This window comes from Homarus americanus, unplaced genomic scaffold, assembly GCF_018991925.1.
Source record: "Homarus americanus isolate GMGI-L3 unplaced genomic scaffold, GMGI_Hamer_2.0 scaffold51859, whole genome shotgun sequence".
NCBI lineage: Eukaryota > Metazoa > Arthropoda > Malacostraca > Decapoda > Nephropidae > Homarus > Homarus americanus.
In genome coordinates this window covers 10,576,993-10,599,723 of record NW_024711292.1, presented here as the reverse complement: position 1 = coordinate 10,599,723, position 22,731 = coordinate 10,576,993, and positions in this window count along the sequence as shown.

Below are 22,731 nucleotides of genomic sequence, written 5' to 3'. Positions count from 1 at the left end.
TGTTTTTCGGTTAACACAGTAATAGTGGAGCCACACCCGTGGCACTCTTAGTGTCACCACCCCCAACCCACCCACCCATAGGGCATCTTTGAAGATGACCGTTCAGGGTGTAACGATTTGAGACGAATTACTGTTATTTCCCAGCTGACAGGTTTATCATAGGATCAGTTTCAAGTTTCCTCTTTCGGCTCTAGTCATAACGGCTGTGGGCGTGCTGCTATGAGCGTATGTGAGTGTGGGCGCCCCTTTTATTACGTCCGTTATTAATAGTCATGATCTAAATATTTCATTAACAACGAATAAATTATTAAGAGAGCGAAAATTTACCAATTCTTATTTCGTGTGCTAACTAAAATATAAAACCGAAGAATAAACGAAAAAAAATAATTATTATAGGAAGACTACTGTTCTCCTTAAGAGATGGACACTACTTCAACGTTATAACTGTGTGTGTGTGTGTGCGCACGAGGCCACGTATATTTTCTTTACAGTAATTTCAGATGAAATTGCTCCTGTAGTGGTTACCTTTCCCCATCGTGAAGCCATTTGATATACCCAAACGCTCGTAGTGCGAGAAACTCTCTCCCGCCACCACCTAACACCGTGAATTATGTTAAATGATATGCCAGAACAACACTGAACAAAAACTGGGCCAATTTCAAGATGTGAAACTCAAGAAATGAAATGTGATATTGTGGAGCCAGAGCGTGAGTATGGTGGTGTGTGTGTGTGTGTGTGTGTGTGTGTACAAATACATACGTACTGTATGTTTCAGCTCACGTACAGTATGTAAATAATTTTTTTAAATTTGTTTCTTCTACGTACTCGCAACATTTATCACGGTGGACAAGTAGGAACGAGAGGGATATAGTACTATAGCAGTGATCGTATAAAGACCTGTGAGACAGAGGTGTGTGAGGTGGAGCTGAAGTTGGCATACTATAGTCTTGGGGTGTGAATCTAGGCAGGGATGGGTGGAGAGCGGGACACAGTGCGAGGTGCAGCTCTCAAGGCCGGGAAGAGCGTGGTAGACGAAAGATGAAAAAAACAAAAAAAAAGGAGCAATACAAACAAGGGGATACGAGAGAGACAGGAAGAATAACAACAACACGGAGAGGCGTAAACAAACTTGGAAATGTTCTCTTAGAAATTAGTTTAGGAACAAGAGGTGATCTGAGACAGCCTGTGTGTGTGTTAGAGCTGGTCGTAGTTTGTCCAGCTGCGCAAACAGCTGCTTATGACATCAACTGTTATACGCTCTGCTACTATCATCCTTACTAACTCCACCTCCTCCCCCACTTCACCATTAGCTATTCTCCCTCTCTTATTTAATTTAATTTCCTTGTCCCTCTTACCTCTCCCATCACATCCTTTCTCACCTATTATCTCATTTCAGCCTGGCCTCACCTCTTCCAACCCCTTCTAATGATAGAGCACCCCTTTCTCTCCCTCCTCCTTCCCGCTTCTTTTGCTTCCCTTTCGCTCCCTCCCTTCCCATTCCCTTCCTCTCTCGCCCACTTCTCTCTACTCCCCCCTGTTTACCCTTCTCCTCCTCCTCTATACTTCCTCCTCTCCTCCTTCTTTCTTACCCCTTCCTTTCTCCTCTATACCTCTTCTCTCCTTCCTCCTCCTCTGCGCCTCCTTCCACCTTCCCCCTTCCCTCCTTCCTCCTCCTCTACACCTCAAGAGTAAGTAGTGAGGATAAGGAGTCAGTGATGATGAGACTGTCAGTGGCAGTGCCTTCAACAAGCTTCAGGGCTGTGAGTATGGCAAATAGTTCAGTTTGTTAGAGTGGATGCCCAGTTACTAATTCTAGCTCCTTTCTATATTACATTACCGTTAGGCTGAGTCACAATGACAGCACTTCCAGCCCTCCCACAGACAGTGTTAAGAGACCGTCAGTATAGATGGTCTGTGTGATGTTATTTGGCAGTGTACTGGAGATAAGGATTATGTGTGGTCAGTCGTTTAGGCGGGTTGGCCTGTGCAATAGCATGGCAGCTCCTGTCGAGGGTTACTACCACTCTCTATCATCCATGAATCTATCTAGCATCCTTTTAAAATTTTCCAGCATTCCAGCACCTACTACAAAGTTGCCAAGCTTGTTCCACTCGTCTACCACCCTATTTGTGAACCAGTTCCTTCCTATCTCCCTCCTAAACCTTAACTTATCCAACTTAAATCCGGTGCTACGAGTCCTATCCTGCTCGGATATTAAAAGAATTTTATCTATATCTCCTTTATTGATTCCTTTCACCTACTTAAATACTTCTATCATATCTCACCGCACTCTTCGTTTTTCTCAAGAATGCAAGTTTAGTTTCTTTAATCTATATTCATGTGGAAGGTTTCTAAGTTCCGAATAATTATCATCATTCTTCCCTGCACCGACTCTACATACTCTGGACTCCCCCACATACCCTGACCTCTCTCTGGTGAACCCCCCCCCTTTGGAGTGACAATTTCACACTCCAGGGATGCAGACAACGTCTTTACCCCCGCGCAAGACAAGTGTACTCCATCACGACTGTACAGGTAGTCATTGCCATGAAATGGTTATCAGTTATCAATGAACGCCCAACCATTGCTTGCACAATGTTTTTCCAGTCGGCAATTTATAGCAATTGCACTGGACAGCCATTCACCGCAAAGTCCTCTTTTAGGCAAGACACCACATACTATCGGGATCCCTCCCCTATCTCTAACCTTCCCTAGCGCCTCCCTATACCTCCTGAAAAGTTCCTCACTTCTAACCCTTCCTATGTCGTTACCTCCTACACTAAGACACACTACTGGCTTGGTACCCTCCCCTGACAAAACCCTAACTATCCTCTCAGTCCCATGCCCTATCCCAGCCCCAGAAAAAACACACCCTAGTCTTACGTTTCCTATCTCTTGCACAAAAAGTCCAATCTAAGAACCTCACCGGACTGTCCCCAACTACCACGACCTTACCACTGGGCAGGGTTTGAACAACTGCCCTTTTCTCTCCTGGCACCACACCGTCCTGCCTCTTCTCTTCCTCGCCAGCTTCCTTCAACGCTTGGTAGGGGTTACTGCAGTCTACACCCTGGTCAGCTTTCCTCAGTCTGACCCTAGTCCCCTTGAAGACAACCACTCTCCACCCCTGCTCCCCCTGACCCTCCTTCGCAGGTGTCCTGCTAGGCAGGTGTCCTGCAGTTCAGTCCTGAGAGCTTCTTTCTCCCCCTTTAAAACGTCCATCTCTCTCTTCAACTGCTCCAGCTGACTTAACAGAGTGGCCAGGGGGTCGTCTTTCCTCACACATCGTCCCTCTTCCCCCACAACACAACGATCCACGGCGGCCATTTCCTATGGTCACTAACACGAGCACTTGGGGCCACGTCCTTCTCGAAGCTAGGTCAGGGTGGTAGGAAGCGCTGCTGTGTCTCAGCTTTGTACAGATGGTCTAGTCCAAACATCCTCATATGTGTAGCTGTAGTTTGGATCCATTCAGATTCACCAGCTTCATGACTCATATATTCTAGCAGTTTCTTAGAAGCAATTTTATCTGGATCACCACGCAAAGGCCTCAGGGCTATCATGAGGTTGACTTCAATTATTTTATCTTTGACATTGGGTGTACCAAGTTCTTTCCTCATATTAAGTACTTTAGTGTTCATGGGAGACTAAAATAATTCTAAAGGCTTTATTTTGTTTTTTCGAGCTTGTCAATACCTTTCCCGTCACGAAGAGCCAGGACTGGTGTGTACTCAGATCTCTATATTTTAACAATTTTGATAATAATGTATCAGACTTATGCTGTTTGAACATAATGATGTTATGTCTCACGTCCAACAATGACAATGTTGAGTACAATCTAGGACTGTCAAACAGAACCTTTAAAACTGTAATGAGAAAAGAAATTGCTGATGAATTTGAAGCCAGTAGACAAGTGCAAACAGGCGCTAGTCAATCTATTGTTTACCATGATGAGATGTATCAAGTAAAACATGTATATGGAGCAAGTAACAAGATCACTAGATGTTGCAACCGCTAGACTAAGGTTGGGATATAAGGATCTCTGGCAGTATGCCTCTCAGGGAGATGTGAACAAAACTAAATGTAAAGTGTGTGGCCAGACATATGGCCACACACTCCAACACTATGTCTTAGACTGAAAAAATAGAATCTTTTAGAGATAGATCCAAGCACACTGTGTATGCTAAGGTTGTATCCTACTACTACTTTGCTGTCACTCGGAATCGAGTATGACGATCATCCAGCTATGATAAAATGATATGAGTTATTAGGGATATCACCTTCATTGGTGAGTTCTGAGGTGACTAAAGAGGTCTATACGGGACCGGCAGAGGTTTTCACAGATGGTGCACATGTGGAGGGCTGCATCTAGTGCGGAAGGGGCGGTGACAGCGTCTTTCCGGTGTTGGCGCTTGTCTGCCTCGTTATGCAACCGGGCTAACTCGAAAGTATTGACACCTTCGCCTGTGGTGCTCCTCCAAGCGTTACGATGTGGAGTAATCAACTCCCAGGTGAGAGGGTCAATTCGGCATTTTTTCAGGTTTGTCTTAAGACTATCCTTTTTCCTTTTCAGTTGCCCGCCGGTGTTACGTTTACTATTCGTTAGGTGACTGTAAAGTAGCTGCTTTGGCAGTCTACTGTCGTCCATGCGGGAAACATGGCCAGTCCAGCTTAGTTGTTCATGGATAATGGTCGCCTCAATGCTCCTACAGTACAGTTGGTGTCAGCAAGAATACTGGCATTTGTTCTCTTGTCTTTCCAGCGAACTCGGTGGATGGAACGTAGACTACTTTGATGAAAGTTTTCAAGTGCCTTGAGGTGCCTCCTGTATGTGACTCATGTCTCGCTGCCATATAACAGGGTGGGGAGGACCACTGCTCGATATACGTGCAACGTTGCAGATAATTACAGCACCCTACAGTAATTCCACATAACTCATTCCCCCCCCAACCGATATTACACCCCCAACCTGTTCCTTATCATTCTTACACCACAGTCCCCTTTTCCTCCAGTCTTTCCCCAATCCCCGCCTTCTCCAGTCTCCCTGTCCTTCTTTCCTTCCTTCCTTCCTTCCTTCCTGCTGCCCTCACTACCCCAACCCTGAGAGAATGGGGAGTTTGTAAGAGAGGAGAGGAGGAACTGACAAGGAGGTTGTGTTTTGGAAGCTTTACAACCTGTAAAATAACTTTGCTGTGGGCCACCACCGCACCACGTCCTCACCACCACCACACTGCCCCCACCACGTCCTCACCACCACCACACTATCCCCACCCACGTCCACCACCACCACACACTACCCCACCACGTCCTCCCCACCCCCACCGTCCTCACCACCACTACACTTCCCCTCACACGTCCTGACCACCACTACACCCTATCCCCACCACGTCCTCACCACCACCACACACCCCACCACGTCCTCACCACCACCACACTATCCCCACCACGTCCTCACCACCACCACACTACCCCCACCACGTCTCTACCCCCACCACGTCCTCACCACCACTACACTACCCCTCACACGTCCTCACCCACCACACACACGACCCCACCCGTCCTCTGCACCCCCACCACGTCTTCACCACCACCCACACGACCCCCACCATGTCCTTTCTGAAACCCTACACGTCCACTTTGTTTACGCTCCCTCATTTCTATTCCAATTAATATGCGCGCCTTCCTCGTCTCCGCGCCCACACTCCCACGCCCTCCTCAAGTTGCAGAACCCGAGACACACGCCCTCCGGTACCCATATGCCCACTCCTTTTTAAACTATTCGAGGAAGTTTACTAACCTAATCAGACATTCACTGACGTCTAACAGTCATGCCCGCCCGTCTTAAGCTGTTGAAACCTAGCATGCACGACCTTATAGCCTAAGTACCTGCCTCTCACACATATACTCCTTCAGAAAATGTAGAAAGTAACCTCACATGCCCTCACCATTTCCCCTACCACCCACTCTCCCGCCCTACCAAGCACACACACAGACACACACACGCACACACACGCACACACACGCAGACAAAACCACGCCTCCTGAACCTAAGACACCCTCCCTCTTCATCCTCTCCTCCCCCACGTGCTTCCTATACCCGCAACAAGGATGTGCTGTGATCACCAGCCATCTCGTGTACCAGAGGTTGTATTGACGGACGGAGGTTCCTCACTCTTACTGGCAAGTGTTGTTGTTTTAACATAAAATACGGGGCAGGGGGTTACAGTATTATCTCTATCCGTCTGTCAGCCCGCCAGCCCGTCTGTCAGCCCGTCAGCCCGTCACTCCATACATCCATCTGTACTGTAATTTCCGTTCTATAAAGAAAAACTTGGCCAAATCCTGGTAAATCTTTCGTGTTGTTTCGTATCATAAATATGACGGTCTAGTTCAGTAATAAGTCTGCGTTATGCACCTGTGTGTACCGGAATGGCGGCCTGCTGTACAACTAAAAAAAATTAGTCCCGGACCTTTTGAGACGGTCTAATGCCTTGTAATTTAGGGTTATGGCTCCCCTTTTTTAGGCTAAGAAATATAGAGCTATCATCCCTTTATAACTAACAGATACGGAGGTGAGGCATGATTCCGGCTAAGTAACAGTAATGGCCATTTTTAACGAAGAAGAGTGATGAGTCCTTTCCAAGTATGTTAGGTTAGGTTAGGTTAGGTTAGGTTAGGAAATATTCCCTGCTGTACATAACTTTATTATCATTTCAGAAACACTAGAGCAGCTAGAGATACAAATAGTACAGGAACATCGATACAAGAAGAACATGGTACAGGAAGAACAATTACAGGTAGAACAGGTGAAGGAAGAACAAGTACAAGAAGAACATAGTGCAACAAAAACAATTACAGGTAGAACAGGTAAAGGAAGAACAGGTATAAGAAAAACAATTACAGGTAGAACAGGTAAAGGAAGAACAATTACAAGAAGAACATGATAAAAGAAAAATAATTAAAGATAGAACAGGTAAAGGAAGAACAGGTACAACAAAAACAATTACAAGTAGAACATGGCACAGGAAGAACAATTACAAGAACATGATAAGGAAAAATATAATTAAGATAGAACAGGTAAAGGAAGAACAGGTACAAGAAAAATTACCAGGTAGAACAGGTAAAAGGAAAAGCTAGTGCAAGAAGAACACAATTACAGGTAGAACAAGGTAAAAGAAATTACAGGTGCAAAATACAGGTAAAGCCTTAAAATAAATATGATTCTCCTCACCTTAAAAATAAACACGATTCAACTCTCCTCACCTTAAAAATAAACACGATTCAACTCACCTCACCTTAAAAATAAACACGATTCAACTCACCTCACCTTAAAAATGCACACAATTTGAATCACAGCAATAATAACCTATCTGGTATGACCAACCTCCCAAACTCTCCCACAACATGAATGAGTTACATATCAACCATCCTGCTGAAGTTTTCTCTTATATTCTTTGTTACTGTTGCTCTTAGTTGTTATAGTTATATAAATTCATGTTATACTATTGGATAAAGGAATTTTTTTCAGTAAAGACAACAACTATTAAATCCTGGATGCTTCTTATATAGTCACACACACACACACACACACGCACACACAGTGATTACGATACTCAATGCAAAATAGAGTTTAGTCTTGTAACTGATGTTTCAATATGTTTAAAGCTAACAATACTTATTTTAATAAATATTAATTAATTGTAATTTGTCTATCACCCTTCACTCCCCCAATATAACTGAATTATCATAAAATAACTAAGATCCATGTGCTAACCACTCTGCCAGCTACCTAACTAATTTAAGAGGCGTTTACTGCTGAAGCCAAGCGTACGTTGTGTGAGGCATGTCTGCGTGGTGGCAGCGTGTTTACCAGTTGAGTAAGTAATGATAATGTTCAGTAAGTATAAAATCTCAAGCATGTCCAAATGAAAGAAATATAAATAAACTCCACGACAAGACAACAAAATAAACTAAGATCTAACATGACACAGTCGCGGTCATCTCAAGACTGTTGTCAGCACGTGTGTTACTTGTGGGAGGAACACGCAAGGAGTTCCAAGGGCAACTGACTGTGTTGAAGGGAGGGAGGAGGTTAAGAGATGGCCGGATTTTTTGATTATTTAAAATACCTAAATAAAATCATGCATGAAGTTCAGTGAAAATTTAGCGAATCAAAGGCTAACACCCACAAGCTATATGATCAGTAAAGGTCACTGCTACCGAAGCTAAGACCATAGTTTCGGTGGTCAAAGCCACTGCTACCGAGGTCAAGTTCTCAGCTACAGAGGTCAATTTCACAGTTACCGAAGTCAAGGCCACAATTGCTGTGGTCAAGCCCACAATTATGAAGGTCAAGATCATAGCTGCCGAGGTCAAGGTCACAGCTATAGCTATGACCTAAAATTTTCTGCATAAGAAAACGGAAAAAAAATAGTTCACAAACCTCTAGAGCGTCGGCGTAGTCAGCACACGATTCGAACTCCATGACGCCACCTCCACCAGAGTGCTGCCTTGAGCCGTCGGCCACGTGAAGAGTCCAGCTGGATCTTGCTGTGGCGCTCTGGTTATCTTCGCTCTCTCTTGCTATGGAGCGACTCACACTCACCACCTCCCATACTTGCTGAGGGTCTTCTCCTCCCCGTCGGTGAGTCTCCTCCATGGGTAACAGGAGACTCAAGGAAGTGACATCTCTGACCTGTGATATGGCCTCCTGGTCATCTAAGATATTCTCTTCCTCTACCATCGATAAACTGAATATTTTCTCCTCCCTCTTCTCATCTTTCTTCATCCCTCTTAGCTTCGACTTGAGTTTGCTGAAGCCGTTCTTCTCTTCAGTAACTTCATTCGTCGGTTTTTTATGTCTGTTCTTCTTTCGCTTCTTCCGTTTCTTCTTCACTTGCCATTCATTATCATCGCCGTCGTCCTCTCTCTTTAAGTCCTCTCCTCCCAACACCAGAATTTCCCCGGCAGTAAAATTGTCCTCCCACACGCGGCCACTCCGCTTTTTCATGAGGAGCGAGTCCTCTTTATCGTCGCCCCCATGTCTCCTCTTTACTCTCGCTTCCTCTGTGCCCTCTGCATTACCACCTTCCAATTTTTCCATTCCTGTCTCTCCCTCCATAGTGTAGTAGGTTCCTCTCTCACAGGTGGTGGAGACGCAACACGCCAGGAGCATGGAGAAAGATCATTGGAGAGAACACTTCTCACCAGTGAAGTGTTGCAACTGGTAATGGTCGCTGGTAGTGGTATGTTCCAACAGAAGTTACCGTCGAAGATCCTTCCAGAAGGTCACGCAGACTATACCCAGCCTTGAACCATGTCATTCTTTCTTTTATCATCACTATTTCACTTACACATTTATGTATCTACTACACTTCAAGGCCGTATTATATATGCACTGCCTGCGTGATTCAGAATGAAAAATTTTAATATCAATAAAATGAAAACGACACCAAATACGATATATTATCAGATTTTCACAGCACAGTATGGAGTTCTGGCCCATACACCCGCGTCCTCAGGGAGGTCCGGAGCTAATGTGGATTGTTGCTTTGCTACGTTAAGATTTAATCAAATCACATTGCAACTTCGCTTTCGTACACTGAGTTCACGACGCCTTAATCCCACACTCGCGCCACCGACGAACACCACTATTGCTGATGGCTGTCGTACTGATTATAACAGAAACCTTAGACCCCGTTTGAAGATTTCAAAACAAATCTTAGCTACATTCTTAAAGTTGTCTTTAAAATAAATTCTACACACTTCATCGATTTGTTCTGTCTGTCTTCTCTCACACCTTGTTCAGGCCGTGTCCTGCCTCAGACCTACCCCACTGTGTTTCCAGCTCTCACCCTCTCAAAGTGTGCCGTGATTATACAATATGTCTTGTTCCTTCTCCATATCTACCTTCCCCATATCCTGCCTCTCCCATGTGTTATCTACCCTACACCTGGCCCACACAGTGTGCCCTGCACTCACCCATGTGTTCCCTTCTACAGGTGTGCCTATAACCATGTGCATCTGTCCTGCCCTACAGTGAGGAGGGGGAAGGGGTGACGGCACTTGTTGTTGCCATTGTTATCAAATTAGTCGCCGGTCAGCAGAAGTCAGGTCCTCTCTCTCTCTCTCTCTCTCTCTCTCTCTCTCTAACATTAATTTTCTTATCTTTAGTTCTCTCTCTCTCTCCTCCCTGTCACCTTTCCGAGTATTTTATTTTTCTTCCCGTCACCTTCGTCATATTCAACGTGTACAGGGGTTTTAATCACCTACAACTTCTACAGTCACCTTTCACACTGTCTCTTTCCTCACCATGTCATTTCATCATCAATACCATAGTCCCTACAATCTTCCTCACCATCACTGTCACTTTCCCTCACTACTACTCATTGTCACTTTCTTCACTACCACTCCTCACTATCACTGCCACTTTCCCTCACTACTACTCATTGTCACTTTCTTCACTACCACTCCTCACTATCACTGCCACTTTCCCTCACTACTACCCATTGTCACTTTCTTCACTACCACTCCTCACTGTCACTTTCCCTTACTACTACTCCTCATTGTCACTTTCTTCACTACCACTCCTCACTTTCCCTTACTACTACTCCTCATTGTCACTTTCTTCACTACCACTCCTCACTATCGCTGTCACTTTCTTCATTTCCTCATTGTTATTCTCCTTCAGTCATAATTAATCATTTTATTAATATTTTTTTCTTCTACGGCTATTAACTCCCTCAAATGATTTCCTCACACGGTGGTTCCTCACTTCCCTCACAAGTGGTTCCTCACTCGGCGGTTCAATCACGGCGGTTCCCTCCTTAGTGGTTTCCTCACTCGGTGGTTCACTCGATGGTTCCCTCCGCCAAGTGTTCCCTCACTCGGCGGTTTCAATCACTCGGCAGTTCCCTCACTTAAGTGGTTTCCCTCCTGGTGGTTCCTCACTCGATGGTTCCCTCACTTAAGTGGTTCCCTCACTCGGCGGTTCAATCACTCAGCGGTTCCTCACTTACGTGATTCCCTCACTCGGCGGTTCAATCACTGGCGGTTCCTCACTTAGTGGTTCCCTCACTCGGCGGTTCCTCACAAGTGGTTTCCCTCACTCAGCGGTTCCTCACTTAAGTGGTTCCCTCACTCGGCGGTTCCCTCACTCAGTGGTTCCCTCAGTCAGCGGTTCTCTCACTTAGTGGTTCCCTCACTCGGCGGTTCCCTCATGGTTCCCTCACTCGGCAGTTCCCTCACTCGGCGGTTCAGTCACTCGGCGGTTCACTCAGCTCCCTCACTACACGTCCCCTCGCATCACAAACTGGGCACTGACCCATTCACCAAGTAACCACCCGCACCCGCCCACCCACACCTGCCCTCACCACCCACCCAGTACCTACTATTCACCCACTGGCTTATCCACTCTCACTCATCTACTCCTGCCACCTCACTAGTCTGCTCCTGCCACCCACTCACTCGTCCTCCTGCCACCCTCTCCTTGTCTCTCCCTGCCACCCACTCCTCGTCTACTCCTGCCACCCACTCTCACTTGTCTACTCCTGCCACCCACTCACCTGTCTACCCTGCCACCCACTCTCACTTGTCTACTCCCTGCCACCCACCCACTCGTCTACTCTCTGCCACCCACTCTCACTTGCTCCTCCTGCCACCCACTCCTGCTCCTGTCTACCCCCCACCCACTCTCACTTGTCCACTCCTGCCACCCACTCTCACTCTGTCTACCCCCTGCCACCCACTCACCTGTCCACTCCCTACCACCCACTCTCTCCTTGTCTACTCCTGCCACCCACTCACTCGTCTACTCCTGCCACCCACTCACTCGTCTACTCTCTGCCACCCACTCACTCGTCTACTCTGCCACCCACCTCACTTGTCTACCCCTGCCACCCACTCACTCGTCTACTTTCTGCCACCCACTCTCACCTGTCTACTCCCTGCCACCCACTCACTGTCTACTCCCTGCCACCCACTCCACCTGTCTACTCTCTGCCACCCACTCTCACTTGTCTACTCCCCTGCCACCCACTCACCTCGTCTACTCTGCCACCACCTCACTTGTCTACCCTGCCACCCTCACTCGTCTCCCTGCCACCCACCTCACTGTCTACTCCTCACCCACTCACCTCGTCTACTCCTGCCACCCACTCACCTGTCTACTCCCTGCCACCCACTCACCTCTCGCCCACTCCCTGCCACCCACTCACTCGTCTACTCTCTGCCACCCACTCTCACTTGTCTCCCTGCCACCCACTCACCATCTACTCTCTCACACCCACTTTCACTTGTCCACTTCCCTGCCACCCACTCACTCATCTACTCCCCTGCCACCCACTCCACTCATCTACCTCTGCCATCCACTTTCACTTGTCTACTCCCCTGCCACCCACTCACTCATCTACTTCCCTGCCACCCACCTCACCTGTCTACTCCCCTGCCACCCACTCACCTGTCTACTCTCTGCCACCACTCTCACTTGTCTACTCCTGCCACCTACTCACTCCCTACTTCCTGCCACCCACTCACTGTCTACTCTCTGCCACCCACCTCACTTGTCTACTCCCTGCCACCCACTCTCACCTGTCTACTCCTGCCACCCACTCACTTGTCTACTCCCTGCCACCCACCACTGTCTACTCCTGCCACCCACTCACTGTCTACTCCCTGCCACACCCACCTCACCCGTCTACTCCCTGCCACCCACTCCACTTGTCTACTCTCTGCCACCCACTCACCTTGTCCACTCCTGCCACCTACCTGCCCACACCTGCCACCCTACCACCGTCTACTCTCTCTGCCACCCACTCTCACTTGTCTACTCCCTGCCACCCACCTCACTGTCTACTCTCTGCCACCCACTCTCACTCTGTCTACTCCCTGCCACCCACTCACTCTGTTCACTCCCCTGCCACCCACTCTCACTTGTCTACTCCCTGCCACCCACTCACTGTCTACTCCCCTCACCCACTCTCACTGTCTACTCCCTGCCACCCACTCTCACTTGTCTACTCCCTGCCACCCACCTCACCTCGTCTACCCCTGCCACCCACTCTCACTTGTCTTCCTCGCTACCCACTGCACTTGTCACTCCCTGCCACCCACTCACACTCGTCTACTCCCTGCCACCCACCTCTCACCTGTCTACCCCTGCCACCCACTCACTCTGTCTACTCCCCTGCCACCCAGTCTCACTTGTCTTCTCCCCTGCCACCCACTCTCACTTGTCTACTCCCTCCACCCACTCACTGTCCACTCCCTACCACCCACTCCTCCTGTCTACTCCCTGCCACCCACTCACTCGTCTACTCCCTGCCACCCACTCACCTGTCTACTCTCTGCCACCCACTCTCACCTCGTCTACTCTCTGCCACCCACTCTCACTTGTCTACTCCCTGCCACCCACCCACCTCGTCTACTTTCTGCCACCCACTCTCACTTGTCTACTCCCTGCCACCCACTCACTGTCTACTCCTGCCACCCACTCACCTGTCTACTCTCTCGCCACCCACTCTCACTTGTCTACTCTCTGCCACCCACTCACCTGTCCCTACTCTCTGCCACCCACTCTCACCTCCTTGTCTACTCCTGCCACCCACTCACTGTCTACTCCCTGCCACCCACTCACCTCGTCTACTCCTGCCACCCACCACCTGTCCACTCCCTGCCACCCACCTCACTGTCTACTCCCTGCCACCCACTCACTCGCCCACTCCCTGCCACCCACTCACCTGTCTACTCTCTCTGCCACCCACTCACTTGTCTACTCCCTGCCACCCACTCACTCACTCCACTCTCTGCCACCCACTTTCACTCTGTCTACCCCCTGCCACCCACTCACCCATCTACTCCCCTGCCACCCACTCACCATCTACTTCGCCATCCACTTTCACTCTGTCTACCCCTGCCACCCACTCACTACTCCACCGCCACCCACTCACTGCTCACTCCTGCCACTCACTCCGTCTACCTCTGCCACCCACTCACTCTGTCTACTCCCTGCCACCCACTCACTCGTCACTTCCTGCCACCCACTCACCTGTCTACTCTCTGCCACCCACTCTCACTCTGTCTACCCCTGCCACCCACTCTCACTTGTCTACTCCTGCCACCCACTCCACTGTCTACTCCCTGCCACCCACTCACTCTGTCTACTCCTGCCACCCACTCTCACTCGTCTACTCCCTGCCACCCACTCTCACTTGTCTACTCTCTCTCTGCCACCCACTCACCTGTCTACTCCCTGCCACCCACTCACCTGTCTACTCCCTGCCACCCACTCACTCGTCTACTCTGCCACCCACTCACTTGTCTACCCCTGCCACCCACTCCACTCGTCTACTTCTGCCACCCACTCTCACTTGTCTACCCCTGCCACCCACTCTCACTTGTCTACTCCTGCCACCCACTCTCACTTGTCTACTCCCTGCCACCCACTCACCGTCTACTCCTGCCACCCACTCTCACTGTCTACTCCCTGCCACCCACTCTCTCACTTGTCTACTCCTGCCACCCACTCACCTTCCGTCTACCCCTGCCACCCACTCTCACTTGTCTTCTCCCCTGCCACACCCACTCGCACTTGTCTACTCCCTGCCACCCACTCACCTGTCTACTCCCTGCCACCCACTCTCACCTCACTCCCTGCCACCCACTCTCACTTGTCTACCCTGCCACCCAGTCTCACTTGTCTTCTCCCCTGCCACCCACCTCCTCACTTGTCTACTCCCTGCCACCCACTCACTCGTCTACTCCCTGCCACCCACTCTCACTGTCTACTCCCTGCCACCCACTCTCACTTGTCTACTCCCTGCCACCCACTCACTCACTTGTCTACTCCTGCCACCCACTCTCACTTCTCTACTCCCCTGCCACCCACTCTCACTTGTCTACTCCTGCCACCCACACGCAACTAGGACCCACACGATAACATCTAATCCGCCCACACTCTGCCATTCAATGTCATCCACCGACCTTCCACCCAAACACCCATTCACCTTCATTCTTCCACCCATACATCTTTTTCACCTCACTGGGACACCCTCAACCTCCACTCATCCACCAATATTTTCATTTACCACCCATTTATCCATTCTCATCACACATCCACCTGTTCATCCACATCTCCGAGGCCACCCACGGATTCACCCATTCACCTATTCCTTTTCACCCACCCACCTCCCACACACACACACACCCTCACTCACCCACCAATCCATATAAACACCCACACTTTATAGAGATGTGGGGAATTGAGAGAGTGTGTGACAGACAATGTATATATAGGGGTGTGTTGTGTGTGAGATAGACAGAGCGTGGAGACAGTGTGTGTGGGGGAGGTGGGGTAATGTATCTGTAGGTTACAGGAGACAGCCTTGTGAGAGTAAAGTGTGGCATGGTGTGTAGGTGTACTGTATACGTCGGTGAAGGAAGAAGGGATGGGAAGGGAAGGAGGGAGGAGGGAAAGGGAAGGAGAATTAAAGAGAGAGGGAGTGAGGAGGGAAGAGGAGGAGATGCGATTGTCTGGGGACTCATGCTGCTACCAGGCGTGTTATAAGAAAACCTCCCTCCTCCCTCCCCTCCCTCCCTCCTCGTACACCCTGTCTTGTAGACACACATACATATGGAACAGTACACAATACTTCTATTTCAATGTCTCATCTCTGTCTCAGCGCCTGTACAGGCTCTGTCTGTCTGTCTGTCTGTCTGTTCTCACACACACACACACACACACACACACACACACACACACACACAACTACCTCGTAAACTTATTTTACAAAATCATACACTGGAGTTGTGCCAGACTTGTGGAAACAGGCAAATGTAGTACCTATATTCAAAAAGGAGACAGAGCATCAGCGTCAAAACTGGCCGATCAGTTTGACGTCAGTAGGGGAAATTTTCTTGAATCAATTATAGCAGATAGCATCCGATCGCATCTAGAGAAAAGCAAATTAATCTACGACTCTCAACATGGGTGCTAAAGGAAAATCTTGTCTAACAAATCTGCTAACGTTTTTCAGGAAAGTCTTTATAGTAGATAATGACGAAAAATTACAATGTTATTTACTTAGACTTTAGCAAAGCATTTGACAGAGTACCGCATCAGAGGCTTCTGAGAAAAATTAAGGCTCATGGTATCGAGGGAAAGTTTTAAATTGATAAAATCATGGCTCACTGATAGAACGCAGAGGGTCAGCGTAGATGGTGTTAAATCTGGAGTGGGGCTGTAACCAGTGGGGTTCCCAGGGGTCAGTACAGCCTCCACTCTTGTTCATAAATCTACATAAACGATCTAGATACTGGGATCAGCAGTGACATAAGCAAGTTTGCGGATGACACCAAAATAGGGGCGGCAAATTAATTCAGGGCAGGATGCAAATGCATTACAGGAGGATCTAAATAAACTGCAGGGGTGGTCTGAAAATGGCAAATGAAATTCAACACCAGCAAGTGCAGTACTTAATATTGGAAGAACAAATACTTATAATGTATACAGCCTTAACAACATCAACCTAGAGAAGTCGACTTGTGAAAGAGACCTAGGGTACTTGTAAGCCCGGACCTACGGCCTAAAGAACAGTGCGTTAATGTTCGAAATAAGGCAAACAGAGTATTCGGTTTTATATTCTAGAAGTGTGTAAATAAGAGTGCAGAGGTCTTATAACTATCTGCGCTAGTAAGGCCGCACCTCGATTATGCGGTTCAGTTCTGGTGCCCCTATTATAGAATGGATATAAATTCACTAGAGTCGGTGCAGCGAAGAATGACAAAATGATTCCGGGACTTAGAAACCTTCCATATCAGGATAGGCTAAAGAAACTTAACTTGCATTCCTTAAAGACGAAGAGTGCGGAGATATGATAGAAGTATTTAAGTGGGTGAAAGAAATCAATAAAGGGATATAAAGTTCTATAATATCCGAGCAGGATAGGACTCGAGCAACGGATTCAAGTTGATAGTTTAGGTTTAGGAGGACATAGGAAGAAACTGGTTCTCAAATAGGTGGTGGACGAGTGGAACAAGCTTAGCAACTATGTAGTAAGTGCGGAACTCTGGAAAGTTTCAAAAGGAGGCTGAATAGATTCATGGATGATAGAAAGTGGGAGTAACTCCGACAGGAGCTGCTATGCACAGGCCAACCGGCCTATTGCAGACTCTTATTTTCATGTTCTATACTACTACTACTAGTAGTAGTAGTAGAAGGCTAGCTACCAAACAGGGAGGTACTGCCTGGGAAGATATTGAAAACATAATGTGTTGTTAATGGTAGACCTTGCTATATGGCATCGCGAGAATTATGACTAAGTCCCAGGTTGTTGATCTGATTTTTTCGTCTTATTTACACACACTGCAGGTTCTAATTGTTTTCTATTTTAGGCAAATACCACAAATACATACAGTATATTGTTTTCATATTATTTTTTTTTGTAATTTTTATAGTTTTATATATATATATATATATATTATTATTACAATGTTATTATTATTATTACTATTATATTATTATTATATATTATTATTATTATTATTACAGTGTTATTATTTATTATTATTATTATTATTATCAATATTATTTTATTTTACTTTTTATTATAAATTTTATATAATTTTTAAATAATTATTACATCTTCGGCCCCCAGGTCCCGATGTGGGTCAGTGACCTGTGCCGTGTGGCTAATGCCCGTTAAAAAAAAAATTATATATATATATATATATATATATATATATATATATATATATATATATATATATATATATATATATATATAAAATACTAATACTACCACTTTGATGTCACTCGGAATAGAGTATAACTATCATCCAGCTATGATACAATGATATGAGTTATTAAGGATGTCACCTTCGTTGGTATCTCTGAGGTGACTAGAGAGCTGAGGACTGTATCTAGTACGGGAGGCTGCGGCGGCTGCTTCTTTCCGGCGTTGGCACTTGTCTACCTCGGTATGCAGCCGGGCTAACTCGAAAGTATTAGACACCTTCTCGTGTGGTGTTCTTCCAAGCGTTACGGTGTGGAGTAATCGTCTCCCGGGTGAGGGGATAAATTTGGCAATTTTCTTAGGTTTGTCTTAAGACTATCCTTATACCTTTTCCGTTGCCCGCCAGCGTTACTTTCACTATTCGTTAGGTGACTGTAAAGTAGCTGCTTTGCAGTCTACTGTCGTCCATGCGGGTAACATTGCCAGTTCAGTATGGTTGTTCGTGTATAATGGCAAACTCTATTCTCCTGCAGTTGGTGTCAGTAAGAATACTGGCATTTGTTCTCTTGTCTTCCCAGCGAACTCAGAGGATGGAAATATAGACTGCGTTGGTGAAAGATTTCAAGTGCCTTGAGTTGCCTCTTGTATGTGACCCATGTCTCACTGCTAATAGCAGGGTAGGGTGAACCGCTGATCGATATACATGTAACTTTGTAGATAATTTCAGCTCCCTGCAGCTGAAGACATGGTGTATTAAGTCTGCCAAAAGCTTGAGATGCACATCTGATCCGATGTTGAATCTCTTCATCGATGTCCGTTGTGGTGGACAAGTGGGAGCCGAGACACTGAAATTGGGTAACATTAGAGTGGGTAGTACCGTTAAGATGGATGGATGGTAGAGGTGTGGCTGAACCAGGGGCAGGCTGAAAGAGAATCTGAGTCTCATGTACATTCACCTCAAGGCCGAAGTGGTGCTTACGCATCTGCGTAGGTGTTCAGGATCTCCTGTAGGTCGCATTCAGTGTGAGCGGCAAGGGTGAGGTCGTCTGCACACTGAAGTTCAATAATGGAAGCTGGCGACACCTTTGTTCCTGCCTTAAGTCGTCTTATGTTGAAAAGACCCTTCATCCAGTACTGGATATCCACCCGCCGCCTAAATTGGCACTGACACGAGTGAGCAAGGCAGCCAAGAAAAGGGAAAAGAGTTGGTGCCAGTACACATCCTTGTTTTACCCCCGTTTGGATGGGGAAGAACTTACTGGTGCCATTGTGCAGGACAGTGCTGTTCATGCCATTGTTGAATTGCCTCACAATGGCGATTATTTTTGGTGGACAGCCAAAACGGCTGAGGGTCCCTGTTGACCGAGTCGAAGGCCTTTGTTAGGTCGATGAAGACCATGTATTAGTCATGATGCTGCTCTCTGCACGTTTTCTGTATCTGGCGGGCAGCAAAGATCATGTCAGTGGTGTCACGTGATGGTCTAAACTCAAAAACCACATTGCGTTTCTGGGAGGAAGTTTTCCACCTCAGGAAGAAGTTTGTTTAAGAGGACTCGGGCGATAAACTTGCCAGCTATGGACAGCAGCGAGATTCCACGGTAGATGCCACAGTCTGACCGGTCATCCCGTGTTCTTATAATTATATATTAATGATGGAGGCGTCCTTTTGAGTTTGGGGGATTTCATCCTTCTCCCATGTACTCGTATTCTCCAGGAGAGAGTGGAAACAGCTGGTAAGCAGAGGTCCTGCTGCTTTATACCCGGCTGGGATTCCATCAGGCTCTGAGGCTTTGTTATTTTTCATCTGCTTGATGGCAGTAGCTACGTCATCCAGGGATGGAGGATAACTAAGCTGGGTCAGCTCAGGATGCTGGGGACCTGCTGCAGTCAGTACATCCACATCGGTGTTCGGGAAGCAGCGAATGGTAGTGCTCTTTCCAGCATTCATCGTCTTTAATTAAGGAATTACCATCGGATGAGCGGAGGGGGGCTGCGCTATAAGTGATTGGCCCATAAAATGTTTTAGTGGAATTGAAAAATTCGCGCATCTTGTGCTGATCTGCAGATTTTTTGTGTTTCACATGCTTTATTTTTAAACCGGTCTGCTCTTAAACTGCAAAGTTCCCGCTGGGCAGCCGCTTTCTTTTTGCAGAAGGTATCAGCTTTGGTCCGAGACCGAAGGTTGTTCTGCCAGTCAGTTAAAGCAGCACGTTTAGCATCAAAGAGTTATTTATTTTATTTGTATTTGTATTTTTTGTTGGGGATTAGCCCACTTCGGACACAGGTCACTGACCCACATCGGGGCCTGGGGGCGAAATGTAAATAAACTATTAAAGATAATAAAAATAATAATAATAATAATAATAATAATAATAATAATAATAATAATAATAATAATAATAAAGAACCATAAAGAAATACAAAAATGAAAAGAGATCAAAAGTGAGAAACAATATATGCATGATGTGTTGTCAAGAGAAAGAGAAACAATTGAGACCCTGCAATTGTGAGTAAATGAGGCAGAAAGTCAGATCAGCAACCTGGGACCTGGTCACAATTTTCGTGATACCATATGGCAGCAGGGTCTACCATTAGACAATACAATATGCTTTCAATATCTTCCCAGGCGGTAATACCTCCCTGTTTGGTAACTGCCTACTACCTACTGAGTACATTGATTGCTGGGTCATTTTCATTAAACCAGTCCTTGTGTATTCTTTCGATCTGACCGAGGGTCTATCTGCAGGTTTTTGTCATGACAGTGCTGAGAATATCCTATTCGGCACAGGGATTAGGGTTGTTTGTTGTCGGGTTGTTTATCAGCCCACGTTCGAGCTGCTCTCTGAAATCATGTGCTACTGCTGGATCTTCTAGAGTCTAGTCTAAACGTTTAGTGTTAAAACCTCTTCTGGAGGCTTGCTGCCTTCGCCGTTTTTGGGCGACGTGAAGTGATAGCTTGGGTCTGACGAGCTGATGATCAGTGTCGCAGCACACACACACACACACACACACACGCACACGCACACGCACACGCACACACACACACACACACACACACACACACACACACACACACACACTCTTTTCGATAAACGAAATTCATGCACGGACGGAAATACTCAATATACTGTACGTTCAATACGGTGAAATATTTGAATCCTTACTCTTCGTTTTAATTTAATCATAATCGAGAGTTTATATTCTACCGATGACTCTCCTGTATATAGAACTTACTGGCATTATACAAACTGTTTAATAGCTGGACCACCTGCTGATGACCCTTCGTACAGCATACGCCTGAGTGGTCCTTACAACCTACCATAACATCCTCTTCCTCACCAAGTAGTCAATGGTGTGGAGTGTGCCAGATAGTCGTATTCTTACCACGGTGGCGGTGGTGGTGTTTAACCTGCCGTAAACACAGCGCCCCTCACCTAGTAAACATTTATCAGTGGGAGCCTGAACTTAGTAATAAATTTTTTACACTGTAAACCCATAATACCTTTCCTTGAAAATAACAAATGATCGCTGAGGAACGAACATCCACAAGAAAAAAGAATCAGTTCAGATTCTGACTCAGTGAAAATGGGTTCCATAAGCCTAAAGGCTCGTTATGGGAAGTTCGGATACAGCACACTGAATACTAAGCTTTTGATACACAAGGACGCAGTGTGACTGACACTGCACTCGACCTCGTCCAATTCCCTAAATGCAAAGTAAAGGCACCCATTCACAGCTTGGTGGACGGGGGTCTCCAGAACTCGGACGCTTAGGACAGGAGGTGAGCACTGTATTCACTCGGCCGCAGCACCCCTTCTGGCTCAGCAAGTTGTAGTAATCTTCACATAATGTTCTTCTGAAATATGCTTCTGTGCCAACTTATCGGCAAGATGGATTGAGTGACAGTGAACGAAGGGAAGTGAGTGAGTGAGTGATTGGGAGAGTGAATGAGTGAGTGAGTGAGTGAGTGAGTGAACATTTTAAAGGATAAAGCCTACGTGAAGAAAAAATAAAACATAATATATTCATCAGATCTAAAGAAGGAGCACAAGAATACTGTACACACGCTGCTATACGCTACGAGACGGACCCTGGGCCAGGGGAGCAACAGTGTGCCCTGCCCAACACACCAACAAGGTCATTCATTACCTTCATCAGCCAGACCGGACACGCATATTGACGGGGCGCCCTCTCCTCTCATTCTCCCATCTTTTTTTGTCATTCCCCTTTCTTCACTGTTTCTGGTGTTTTTCACTTCTTGTTTTCTTCTCAAACTCCTTACTTATTCCTCTCTCCTCCACTCTTCTTGCTTTACCTTTTTTCTCTATCTGTCTCTCTCTCTCTTTTAACACACTATTGAATATGATGCATTTCTTTGTGTACGAACCTCTGTCCTGCATGGCAGTGAACAGCGACATCAACCCACATGAATCTGACCTATATATACTGTTAATGAATGTGATGTATTTCTTTGTGTATGAACCTCTGTCCTGCGTGTCAGTGAGAAGTGATACCACCCTCAAGACCTGACTGAATTACTCAGAATAGGCAAACTGTACTCCAAGCTTTGTCAATAAATTTGTTAAACTAATAAAAACTCGTTGTGCTGTCATTTTTCCTTATTTTTTTCAAAACACTTATTCATTCTCTCAAATCTCTTCATTCTCTCTCGTGTGACCCCACGTTTTCATCCTTTCTCTTATCTCCCGTTCACCCAAATTACTCTCTTTATTTTCATGTTTATTGTTACTACAGGTATTCCTCCATCCACTCTCTGGTGTAATCTTTTATTACTTTTCTCTTCTCGTACTCGTAATTCATTCCCCGGTTATTCATCTTACTCTCAGTTTATTAACATCACTACTTGTTCGTCATTATCCATTTTTAGTGCATCTATAATCATCTATCTCCTACCTGTTGTCCATTCCCTGTTTTTCTATAATGTATTATCTTCATTAACATCATCATTGGCTCCCTATCAACCAGTCTCCTATGCATCTTT